The sequence below is a fragment of the Peromyscus eremicus genome, chromosome 11 (genome assembly GCF_949786415.1).
Source record: "Peromyscus eremicus chromosome 11, PerEre_H2_v1, whole genome shotgun sequence".
Classification (NCBI taxonomy): Eukaryota; Metazoa; Chordata; class Mammalia; order Rodentia; family Cricetidae; genus Peromyscus; species Peromyscus eremicus.
The window spans coordinates 6,404,645-6,415,263 of NC_081427.1; the positions used below are offsets into that span (position 1 = coordinate 6,404,645).

The 10,619-nt window shown below is 41.2% G+C and overlaps 1 pseudogene; it reads right to left on the minus strand.

Moving 5' to 3' along the window:
* Positions 1-1,591: 1,591 nt before the first annotated feature.
* On the minus strand, positions 1,592-9,556 carry LOC131921987 (zinc finger protein 724-like; annotated as a pseudogene).
* Positions 9,557-10,619: the final 1,063 nt, after the last annotated feature.

The window sequence follows — 10,619 nt, forward strand, 5'->3', positions numbered from 1 at the left end:
AACACAAAGGCACCCACATATGTAAAAGAAACATTACTAAAGCTTAAATCACACATATAACCCCACAAATTAATGGTGGGAGACTTCAACACCCCACTCTCACCACTGGACAGATATGCCAGATCAAAACCTAACAGAGAAATAAGGGACTTAACTGATGTTATGACTCAAATAGACTTAATCAATATCTACAGAACATTCCACCCTAACAAAAAAGAATATAACTTCTTCTCAGCACCCCATGGAACCTTCTCTAAAATCCACCACATAAACGGTCAAAAAGCAAATCTCAACAGATACAAAAATATTGGAAAAACCTCCTGTTTTCTATGGTTTAAAGTTAGATTTCAACAACAACAAAAATTACAGGAAGCCTACAATCTCATGGGAACTGAATAATGCTCAACTGAATCACTAATGGGTCAAGGAAGAAATAAAGAAAGAAATTAAAGATTTCCTAGAATTCAATGAAAATGTATGTACTATATACCCAAACTTCTGTGTTATTTCTTCATTCCACTTAGTGCTCCCTCCATGTGAAGGGGTGTAGGACAGTTGACTGGAACCTGGAAGCCTCTCAGATTGACTGTCTCCCTCAGGAGCCATCAATTGCCAAATAGCTCCTCTACAGTGTGAGACATAGTGAGGCCCTTATGCAACCATGCTTATTGTATGGTGGGCTTTAGTCTGTGTAAGTGTTGTCCCAGTAGTAATAGCCACAGTGTGTTCAAGCATGAAATGGTGCTGACATTTCTATCAATGTTTCACTGTTCTAGAAATGTTTTAACATTCCTACTGTCTCACTGCAGACATCTACTATTTCTGCCTCTGACATTCATTCTACCTCTTCTCCCCCAAGAATCCCTGACTTTTGGCTTTAGATGTGTGTAAGGGACCTCTTTTACAATGTGTAACACAGGTATTACTTTTAGATTAGGGCCCTCCCCAGGATAATATTCTCTACACTTTGACCAATTCGTGTCTGTGTATTATTCTCTATCTACCAGATGGCTAATACTTTCTGGTGGGTGTTGAGAGATGCCTGACTCTGTGGATATAAAGATGAGAACTTGGGTGCATTTAGTTCATATCCACTTATTAGAAAAAAGGCATTAAATTCTCCCTAGGGCTTATCATCTAGCCAAGCAAAAGTATATCACCAATTTAACATCACACCAGTTACCATTTGTGGATAAGCTTTAAATCCAATCAGAAAGTGATTGGTTCCTCTCATAACTTTCCTGTCATTATTGCTCTATGGGCACTGTTGTTTTTTATCTGATGCACAGCAGCTGCACCTGATGCCATCTCTGCCTCAGCTGATGAATGCGTCTCTGCAGCTGCTGCCTTGCTGCTGAGGCCTTAGACCAGAAGGGCTCTCTCATAGTTTTAACACAGTCTTTATCCTTCTATTTTACCATAAGGGTTATGGAGCCAGATGCTGGGTGAAAACCTGGAGACAGAGATTCTTACATAACAAGGGAAGATATTACAGGAGCTTGGATGACTCCACTGGGAAAAACAACAGTAACTATGACACAGCCTAGTCCTCAGATTCCAGGCACCAAATGGACAAAGTTATGACATGGTATAGGTTTCATGGAACATTTATAGTTACAGAAGAAAGAGACTCATTAATCAAGGCAAGTTTCAAACACATTGTTGGGGGTTACAGCAAAGAGAAGTCTCTACTCTTCTCTGATGACATGCTTAGCATTTGTGCTCTTGGAAGTTAGATGTTCTTGTTTACATTCCAAAATAATTAACTTAATAATCCCCCCTATGGATTCATTTGAGTTGGAAAAGATCTGTATTGTTAGTAAAAATTTTAGCACACTTCACATCCTCACAGAGTTTGTAGTCAGAATGAATCATTTGATGTGTTTTAAAAGTTGAAGAAATAAACCTTATAATACATTTGTAGGATTTCTCTCCCATATGAACTTTAGGCTATAAAGATTAACAAACTCTTTGCCAAAATCCCAAAACTTTCAGGGATTGTCTTTAGAATGAATTTTGGATTTCTCTTTATGTCATTTAAGGTTTGAAGAAGAAGAAAACCATCTGTCACACTCCTCACACTTGTAGAGTTTATGTAAAGTATGGATTGTCTTGTGTTTCCTAAGGGATGAGTGATAATGAAAGGCTTTGTGACATTCTTCACACTTGTATGGTTTCTCTCCAGTATGAACTGTTTGATGATCCTTAAGATCCCTAGAAGAGGAAAACCGTTTGCCACATTGTACACACATATAAGGATTGTCTTCAGAATGGATTTTTGATGTCCTCTAAGGGACGAAAATGAGTAAAAACATCTGCCACACTCTTCACACTTGTAGGGATTGTCTTCACAGTGAATTGTTTGATGTGGCCGAAGGGATGAAGATAAGTAAAAACATTTACCACACTCTTCACACTTGTAAGATTTCTCCCCAGTATGAATTGTCTGATGTTCCTGAAGGTTTGTAAAAGAGAACAATGTTCTGCCACACTCTTCACACTTGTAGGGATTGTCTTCAGAATAGATTGTTTGATGTCGTCTAAGCGATGAATATGCTGAAAAACACTTGCCACACTCTTCACACTTGTAGGCTTTCTCTACAATATGAGCTGCCGTGTCCTCAATGAGGAAAGCAGACTTAGTAAATCCTTTCCCACTCAGTTCACGCTTATGGAGTTTCTCTTGAATATGAACTGCCTTGTGGTTCTCAAGGGCTGAGTGATAATGAAAGGATTTGCCACATTCTTCACACTTGTAGGGTTTCTCTCCAGAATGCATTCTTTGATGTTGCTTCAGCACGGAAAGTTTATAAAAAGCTTTGCCACATTCTTCACACTTGTAGGGTTTCTCTCCAGAATGGATTCTTTGATGATGCTTCAGGAATGAAGGATAATAAAATAATTTGCCACATTCTTCACACTTGTAGGCTTTTTCATCAGTATGATTTTTCTGGTGTATAAAAAGTGATGAGCGAGTATTAAAGGTCTTATGACATTCTTTACATGTGCAGGGTTTTTCTCCAGTATGAAGTCTCTGGTGTATAGAAAGGGTTTTGTAAGAACTAAGGCCCTTACCACATTCTTCACACTTGTATGGTTTTTCACATTTATAAATTCTCTGGCGTTGAATATGTAGTGAGCTACAATCAATGGCCTTATTGTAAATGTTAAAATCGTTGGGTGTTGTTCCTGCTGAGCAAAAGTTGAGATATGAACAAAGGCTAGGAAATATTCTTCATACTTACAACACTTATCTTTTTGTTGTTTTAAGATTTATTTTTTGTGTATCCAGTGTTCTGCCTGCATGTGTGCCTGCCAGCCAGAAAAGGGCACCGGATCTCATCATAGATGGTAGTCAGCTACCATGTGGGTGCTGAGAACTGAACTCAGTACCCTTGGGAGAGAAGTCAGTGCTCTTACCCTCTGAACTATCTCTCCAGCCCTACAATACTTATCTTTTTAAAAGAAACATTTACTCATACATATTGAAGCATCAGGAGAGACAATGAACAAGGCATGAAAACAGGAAACGTGTTTTCCCATGAAATAGAAATTCACAGAGCAGAGCTTGTAGATATTTTGTAATCTTACACTGTCCTTATGTACTTTTACCAACGTGTTCTATCCACCCACTGAAATATATAGGGAATATACAAATGATTATATGAAATAATATCAAATTATATCAATATATTATACTAAAGAATATCAAGTTGCAAAGTGAAGAACAAATTTTAAACCCACAAAACATTGAAAACTTAGTGGTGAGCTTTAAATGCATACTCTTAGTTATGGACAGTTTTAATTTTTGAATATGTGTCTAAAAGGGGCATGAATTTTAAATCCTCATTACCGAATGTGTGATAAAGAAAAATTTTAGAAGATATCTTCATCAAAGACAAAAAACTCTGATGCGGTCACTTTCCTCAACATGAGTGTAAGTGACATGAAAGAAACTCATTTGTGAGGTTAGTTTCTTACAATGGTTTCACACCTAGGTATTTAGAAATGTGCTCAATTTTTCAGATGGGTAGAAAATAGTACAGAGTCTATTATCAAAATGTCCAAAGATCAGAGAGACAGAACAGGCCACAGCTACCTCACCTTGCCAACTTCTCAGCTGATCCTGTTTTCTCAGACTAGAAGCCTCTGAGTCCTCATCCAAATGGATCTCAGCTGAACTGCTGCTAAAAGCCTAAAAGCTTAACAAGCTCTAGTTCCTGGTCCTCACACCTTAAGTACCTTTCTGCTTCCTGCCATCACTTCCTGGGATTAAAGGCTCTTGTTACCATGCCTGGCTGTTTCCAGTGTGACTTTGAACTCACAGAGATCCAAATGGATCTCTGCCTCTGGAATGCTAGGATTAAAGGCATGTGCTACCACTGCCTAACCTCTATGTTTAATATTATGGCTGTTCTGTTCTCTGACCCCAGATAAGTTTATTAGCGTGCACAATATTTTGGGGAACACAATATCACCACGTGAGCCTGCTTTTCACAGCCAGAAAATAAATACCTCTTAGTCTGACCAGCATTGAGTGCCACTCCCCTGTGTCTTGCATTATAATGTAGACTCAACAAAATAAGGTACATTGCATGCTCATTAAATATAAGTAGAGCTCACTGGTGGCTAGGAACAAAGCTTAGACACTTAAACCATCAAATAATTCTCAGAGATGTTTTTCATGACAGCAGAAGATATTAAAGGCAATACTTCATGATGTAGACAGCCACATGGCTGGTAGTCATCTTTTACTGAGGTTTACTAAGGTTGAAAAATGCATTTAGTCCTAACAAGCTCTCTGTTCCTTCTATCTCCTTCTAGAGTAAGGAAACAAGCCTCAAATCCCTTAGATTGATATGAAATTTATCTGTTCAGATTAACAAAAGTTAACTCAGAGATTTACACTTATGTCTTTGTTAAGTGTTCAACACTAAGCTTCTAGAGAATTTAAATAAATGATAAATAAGATATATATCCTATGACGGACGCAGTTTCTGGTCCCCTGAGAGGGTCCTTTTCCCAGAGGAGTTGGGCCACATCCAAACTCACAAGCCCCTTTTTTCTGTTTCCATTTGACCCTGAGATCATTCCCCTGTCATTCTTCTTTGCCTTCTCAGGGGATAGTAAGTCAGTCATATGAAAGATGTTAACATATTGGAGACTTAGAGAATACTAGTTGATAGTCATCCATACCTAATGGACAGACAGACCTCAAATGCTCAGAGATCTGCAGAATATGCCATTTAAAATGTTTAACTAAAAAGCTTTTCAATATAGAGAGACATGCTGGCCCCTGGCAGCACTTTTATTTCCTCCAAAGAAGATGGCAGGGCATAGAAGAACCTCCACCTGGAACTGGCCCCAAAGTGGCAGCACCAGCCACTGAGATGGACAGAGAAGGACCTTGACTGCTGCCAGGGTCTTCTTCAGACCATGGACAACAGGGCTCTGTGAACCCATTGCCTCACTTTTGCCTAGACAGGTAGGCTGGTTCTGCCCACAAGTTCCTACCCCACAAAGGTTGGATCTTCTGAGACCTGGCAGGCCTAGGCCTGGCAGCTGAAGACTGATGTTGTTGCCCTGAGATCTTGGTCCTCAATGACCATGAAGGACCCTGGGGTGGCTGTCTAGGTAGCCAGCAAGTAAGTCTCTGTCACTTTCAATTGCTAACTCAGGTAAAATTTATCCTTCTCAGATCCCTGATACCACTTGACCACCAGGCTTTGCTTCAGCTGCCTTCTCAGTTCTCTATGTAAAATTCACAGGCCTCATTCTCTCAAGGCTAATACTGCTTTCAGTATCTCCTGGTGAATGAAATAAAAAGAAACATCTTTAAGGTTTGCTTATATGAAGACAGGAAAGCTGTCTCACTTCTATTCATTTACTTATCATTCTCAGATCTGGTGATGTTTGCCAGTTTTAACAGCTCTCTCCCCCAACTCCAACATTTCTGTGGACTTTATTGGTCCCAGCGTTTAGAGACAGGCTACCATTGGAGAGGGTAGGGAAGCCTCCCTCCTCCTTCTTCACTCACCCAACTACTTCCATTCATTTAATTTCCCATGGTTATAGATTTAAAGATGCGTTTCATTGGGCTGAAACCAGGCCCTAAAAAGTGTTCATACCTTTTAACCCAAAACCATAGCTCTTGCTATGACACCAAGATGTAAATCTGTTCCAGTTTTTCTACAGACACTTACAGGTCCCTGCACAGATCCACCCCTCCTGCCAGACTCATACCAAGGCCAATCAACAGGGGGTCCTCCAGATATGCTAACCCCTGCACCAACTCCGAGAATCCCAACCACCAACCCAGAATGCCAACTGGGTGACTACTGGTAGGTTGATTTCACCCACATCCTCATTCATAAAAAGGCTCCATATCTCGTAAGTCTTATTGACACCTTTACAGGCTGGATGCACCCCCACCTCCAGAGAAACAGCAGATTTGATGGCTCATGTACTCTTGAAGAGCACATCATCCTTCAATTCACTGCTGGTACCACCTCTTCAGGCTCAAGCAGGTATCTACCCAGCAACTGGAACCTGGTTTTCCCAGATGTCCCAGTGAAAGGCATATTTGCTCTCATGTCGCATTCATTCACTCTTGCCTCTTCTGTACAACCAGGGCACTTCCCTATTCCACTCTTTCTGGCAGTTATCACTTTTCCCATGGCTAGCCCTGATGGCCCATGACAACAATCTATTTCTCTTCTCGCAAGCTGCCTTCTCAGCTCCTTCAAGGAACTGCTGTGGGATGTTCTGTATGGCAAATGTGTTGCTGATTAGTCAATAAATAAAACACTGATTGGCCATTGGCTAGGCAGGAAGTATAGGCGGGACAAGGAGGAAAATAAAGCTGGGAAGTGGAAGGCTGAGTCAGAGAGACACTGCCAGCCACCATGATGACAAACAGCATGTGAAGATGCCGGTAAGCCACGAGCCATGTGGCAAGGTATAGATTTATAGAAATGGATTAATTTAAGCTGTAAGAACAGTTAGCAAGAAGCCTGCCACGGCCATGCAGTTTGTAACCAAAAAAAAAAAAAAAAAACAAAAACAAAAAAAAAAAACCTCTAGCTACAAATGGCGTCCAACGTGGTGACAAGAGTTTCCACCTAAAAATTGAGAAAAAAGATTCTAAAACGGAGCTAAAAACAGTTCCTAATTGTCTCTCTCAAATGAGCAGCAGCTGCTGGTTTGAGCTACTTGTTGGTTCCTGGCATGTACGTGCTCGACCTGCCGCCATATGGTGGGAATGAGGCCTCTGCAAGTGGCACATTAAGCTGTGTGGTGGATTTAGCCTTTATTAGTACAAAACAAAAAAAAGAGGTTTCTGGGCTACACGCTGCTTGGATAAAAGCATAGACCCAGATAGCTCCCAGAGCTGGCGGTAAAGTTGCCATGTTGGGAAGCTGAGGTGGGCAGAGCCAGCAGCCACAGCTGCTGCAGTTTAAAGCAATGGATTCACAATAAGACAGATTCAGATGTAATAGTTTACAATGTGTGTAAAATATACGTAGGCTTGAAAGAGACAAAAATGATACATACAGTTATACAAAGAAATACATAGTTTTAAAAAATAAAGTCTTTAAAGAGACAGTATAATTAATATAAAAAAAGCTACATAAAGATGAATATTACACAGAGAATCTGGATTGTGTTGTCTTTGGGATTTTTAACTGCAGAAAAACATTTGATTGTAAAAGCTGTTGAATTATGCCAAAATGTATATTTTAAAGGTACTTTGACTTCAAAATTTGGATATAAGGATATGTTGTTTTGGAAAAGAGTCTCTGCATTTGTTCCCACAGAAAGCCAGAGGCTATGGATTTGTTCCAGATTAAGATACATCAGGTTTGACCAGCCAAGACTCCCTGAAAGGTCTCCAATGATACCATGGCCCAGATGATCCAACATCCAGAATGGTTTCAAGGCAACTGGCTCAGACGATACAGCCTCACGGACTACTCCATGATCCTAAAATTTTCTTTGTGTCCCCATAAAATACAGCGCCCCCCTCCAGCAGGAAGTAGTAAGAGAAGCTACGCCCAAATTTTCAAATTATATGTAATTTTACTTTGTTAAGGTTAAAACCACTCAGGCCCTCTGAGTGGGTGAGACAGTTGATTGGCCTGATCTGTTTGGGAGGCATCCAGGCAGTGGGACCGGGTCCTGTGCTCATTTCATGAGTCGGCTGTTTGAAACCTGGGGCCTATGCAGGGTCCCTTGGCTCGGTCTGGGAGGAGGGGACTGGACCTACCTGGACTGAGTCTACCAGGTTGATCTCAGTCTGTGGGGAAGGCTTTTCCCTGGAGGAGATGGGAATGGGGGGCGGGCTGGGGGGAAGGTGAGGGGGCGGGAGGGGGGAGAACAAGGGAATCTGTGGCTGATATGTAGAACTGAATTGTATTACAAAATAAAAATTAAAAAAAAAAACACTACCATTAATAAAGTCAAGTAAAAGTCAAAAAAAAAAACCTTCCTTTTTGAAAAAAAAAAAGGGGGGGGAAGTGCTGTGGGATGTTCTGTATGGCAAATGTGTTGCTCTGATTGGTCAATAAATAAAACACTGATTGGCCATTGGCTAGGCAGGAAGTATAGGCCGGACAAGGAGAATAAAGCTGGGAAGTGGAAGGCTGAGTCAGAGAGACACTGCCAGCCGCCACAATGAGAAACAGCATGTGAAGATGCCGGTAAGCCACAAGCTATGTGGCAAGGTATAGATTAAAGGAAATGGATTAATTTAAGCTGTAAGAACAGTTAGCAAGAAGCCTGCCACGGCCATACAGTTTGTAAGCAATATAAGTCTCTGTGTTTACTTGGTCGGGTCTGAGCAGCCTTGGGATTGGTGGGTGAGAGAGATTTGCCCTGACTGTGAGCCAGGCAGGAATGGCAGGTGAGAGAGATTTGTCCTGACTGTGGGCCAGGCAAGAAAACTCTAGCTACAAGGAACAGATGCTTGAGATCTCCACAATGACAGCTAACTGGATGCTTCTTCACTCACACCTCCTGCCGTGTGTGACCCCGATTCCCAACTTCCCCTTCCCACTTCACCCCTTGTCAACAGGAAGCAGATTTGAGAATTCAGTGCTCCTATTTCCCCACTTGCCATCCATAACTCACCTCTTTATAATAATCAGAAAGGGGGGATGTTAGCATTCTCAATTGTCCCTTGGGGCTGCCCAGCATCCTGACATCATTTTATATAAAGAGCATCCTTTAAGGAAAAACCCCTCCCTTCTTCTTTTCCTCCCTCCCTCTCTCACCATGAGGTAGCATACACCTCTGCTTTCCCTATCTTTCTCTTTGTCTCTCTCTCCCTCTCTTTCTCTTTGTCTCTCTGTCTGTCTCTGTCTGTCTATCTATCTATCTATCTATCTATCTATCTATCTATCTATCTATCTATCTGTCATAATAAACTTTCCACGTGGACATACGTCTGCATGGTGTGGGTACCTTTCCACTGTACCACGTTGCCCACTGCCACATCTGCAGGGCTTGTCTCCCTTACCCACTGGGGCTCCTTTTCCCGACCCCCAAGGCCTTGCATGCCATTTTCATAAGAATCCAAGCAACAGAGGAAGAGACAGGAATGTAAACCCCAGAGGACTGTATCAGTCAAGAAGCCAAAGTGAAATGGAAAGTGCTGAAAGCCTCAGATTAGATACAAAAAGAGACAAGTGGAAGAACGCTGTGGGATGTCTTTCTGTATGCTGTGAGAGACAGGAAAAAGAAGGGAAAAGAGAGATGGCTCAGTGGTTAAGAGCCCTGACTGATGTTCCAGAGGACCCAGGTTCAACTCCCAGGCCATCCAGTGTCTGATCACACCAAGATTTAAAAAAAAATAGACATGACCCTTCTCCCTTTCTTTTCTTTTCTCCATATATCTGCTTGGATTTCACACCTGCTTCTAAGCTGCCTTGCCATAGGCCAATGAAGCTTTAATTATTAACCAATCAGAGCAACACATATTCACAGCCTACAGAAAGACATCCCATAGCAGAAGAATTCAGTGAAAACTAGACAAAAGCATCGTCAGGTCATGACAGGAACTAACAGATGTCAACAGATGTTAAACACAAGTAGTTCTTAAGTCAGCAAGTGTTGATGGCATGGATCTGTCATGGTGCTCACTGTAAGAACAATGAAACACAGAAAATATTCATCATGCCCATAAAATATGTTTAAATGTTTTCTGACACAGATTAAGGTATCCTAGGCTGACTTTGAATTTGCTATTAAGCAGGATTAGACCAGAGGACCCTGCCTCCCCCTCACATACAGAGATGACAGGGATGTGCCATAGAGTAGACTGAAGTTTCTTTTCTATCAATGGTCTGTTTACTGTAAATTCTATGTATATAGAAAGGTCTGTACATCATAATGAGCATGCTGCTGCATCATCTGTATAAAGAAATTGGCTTTGATGGACAAGGCCGTGTACTTTTTCTATTTTAAAATGTAAAGCTCAATGTTACCATTTCCTTGTACTTTATTATAGTCACATCCCACACAGAAAATGCCCATATTTAAGATGAGGTGGTTGGAAGTCCATGCTTTGTAAAAGTATACTTCAATGTCATAAGTCTGTCTCCAGCAGACTTAAGTGGGCA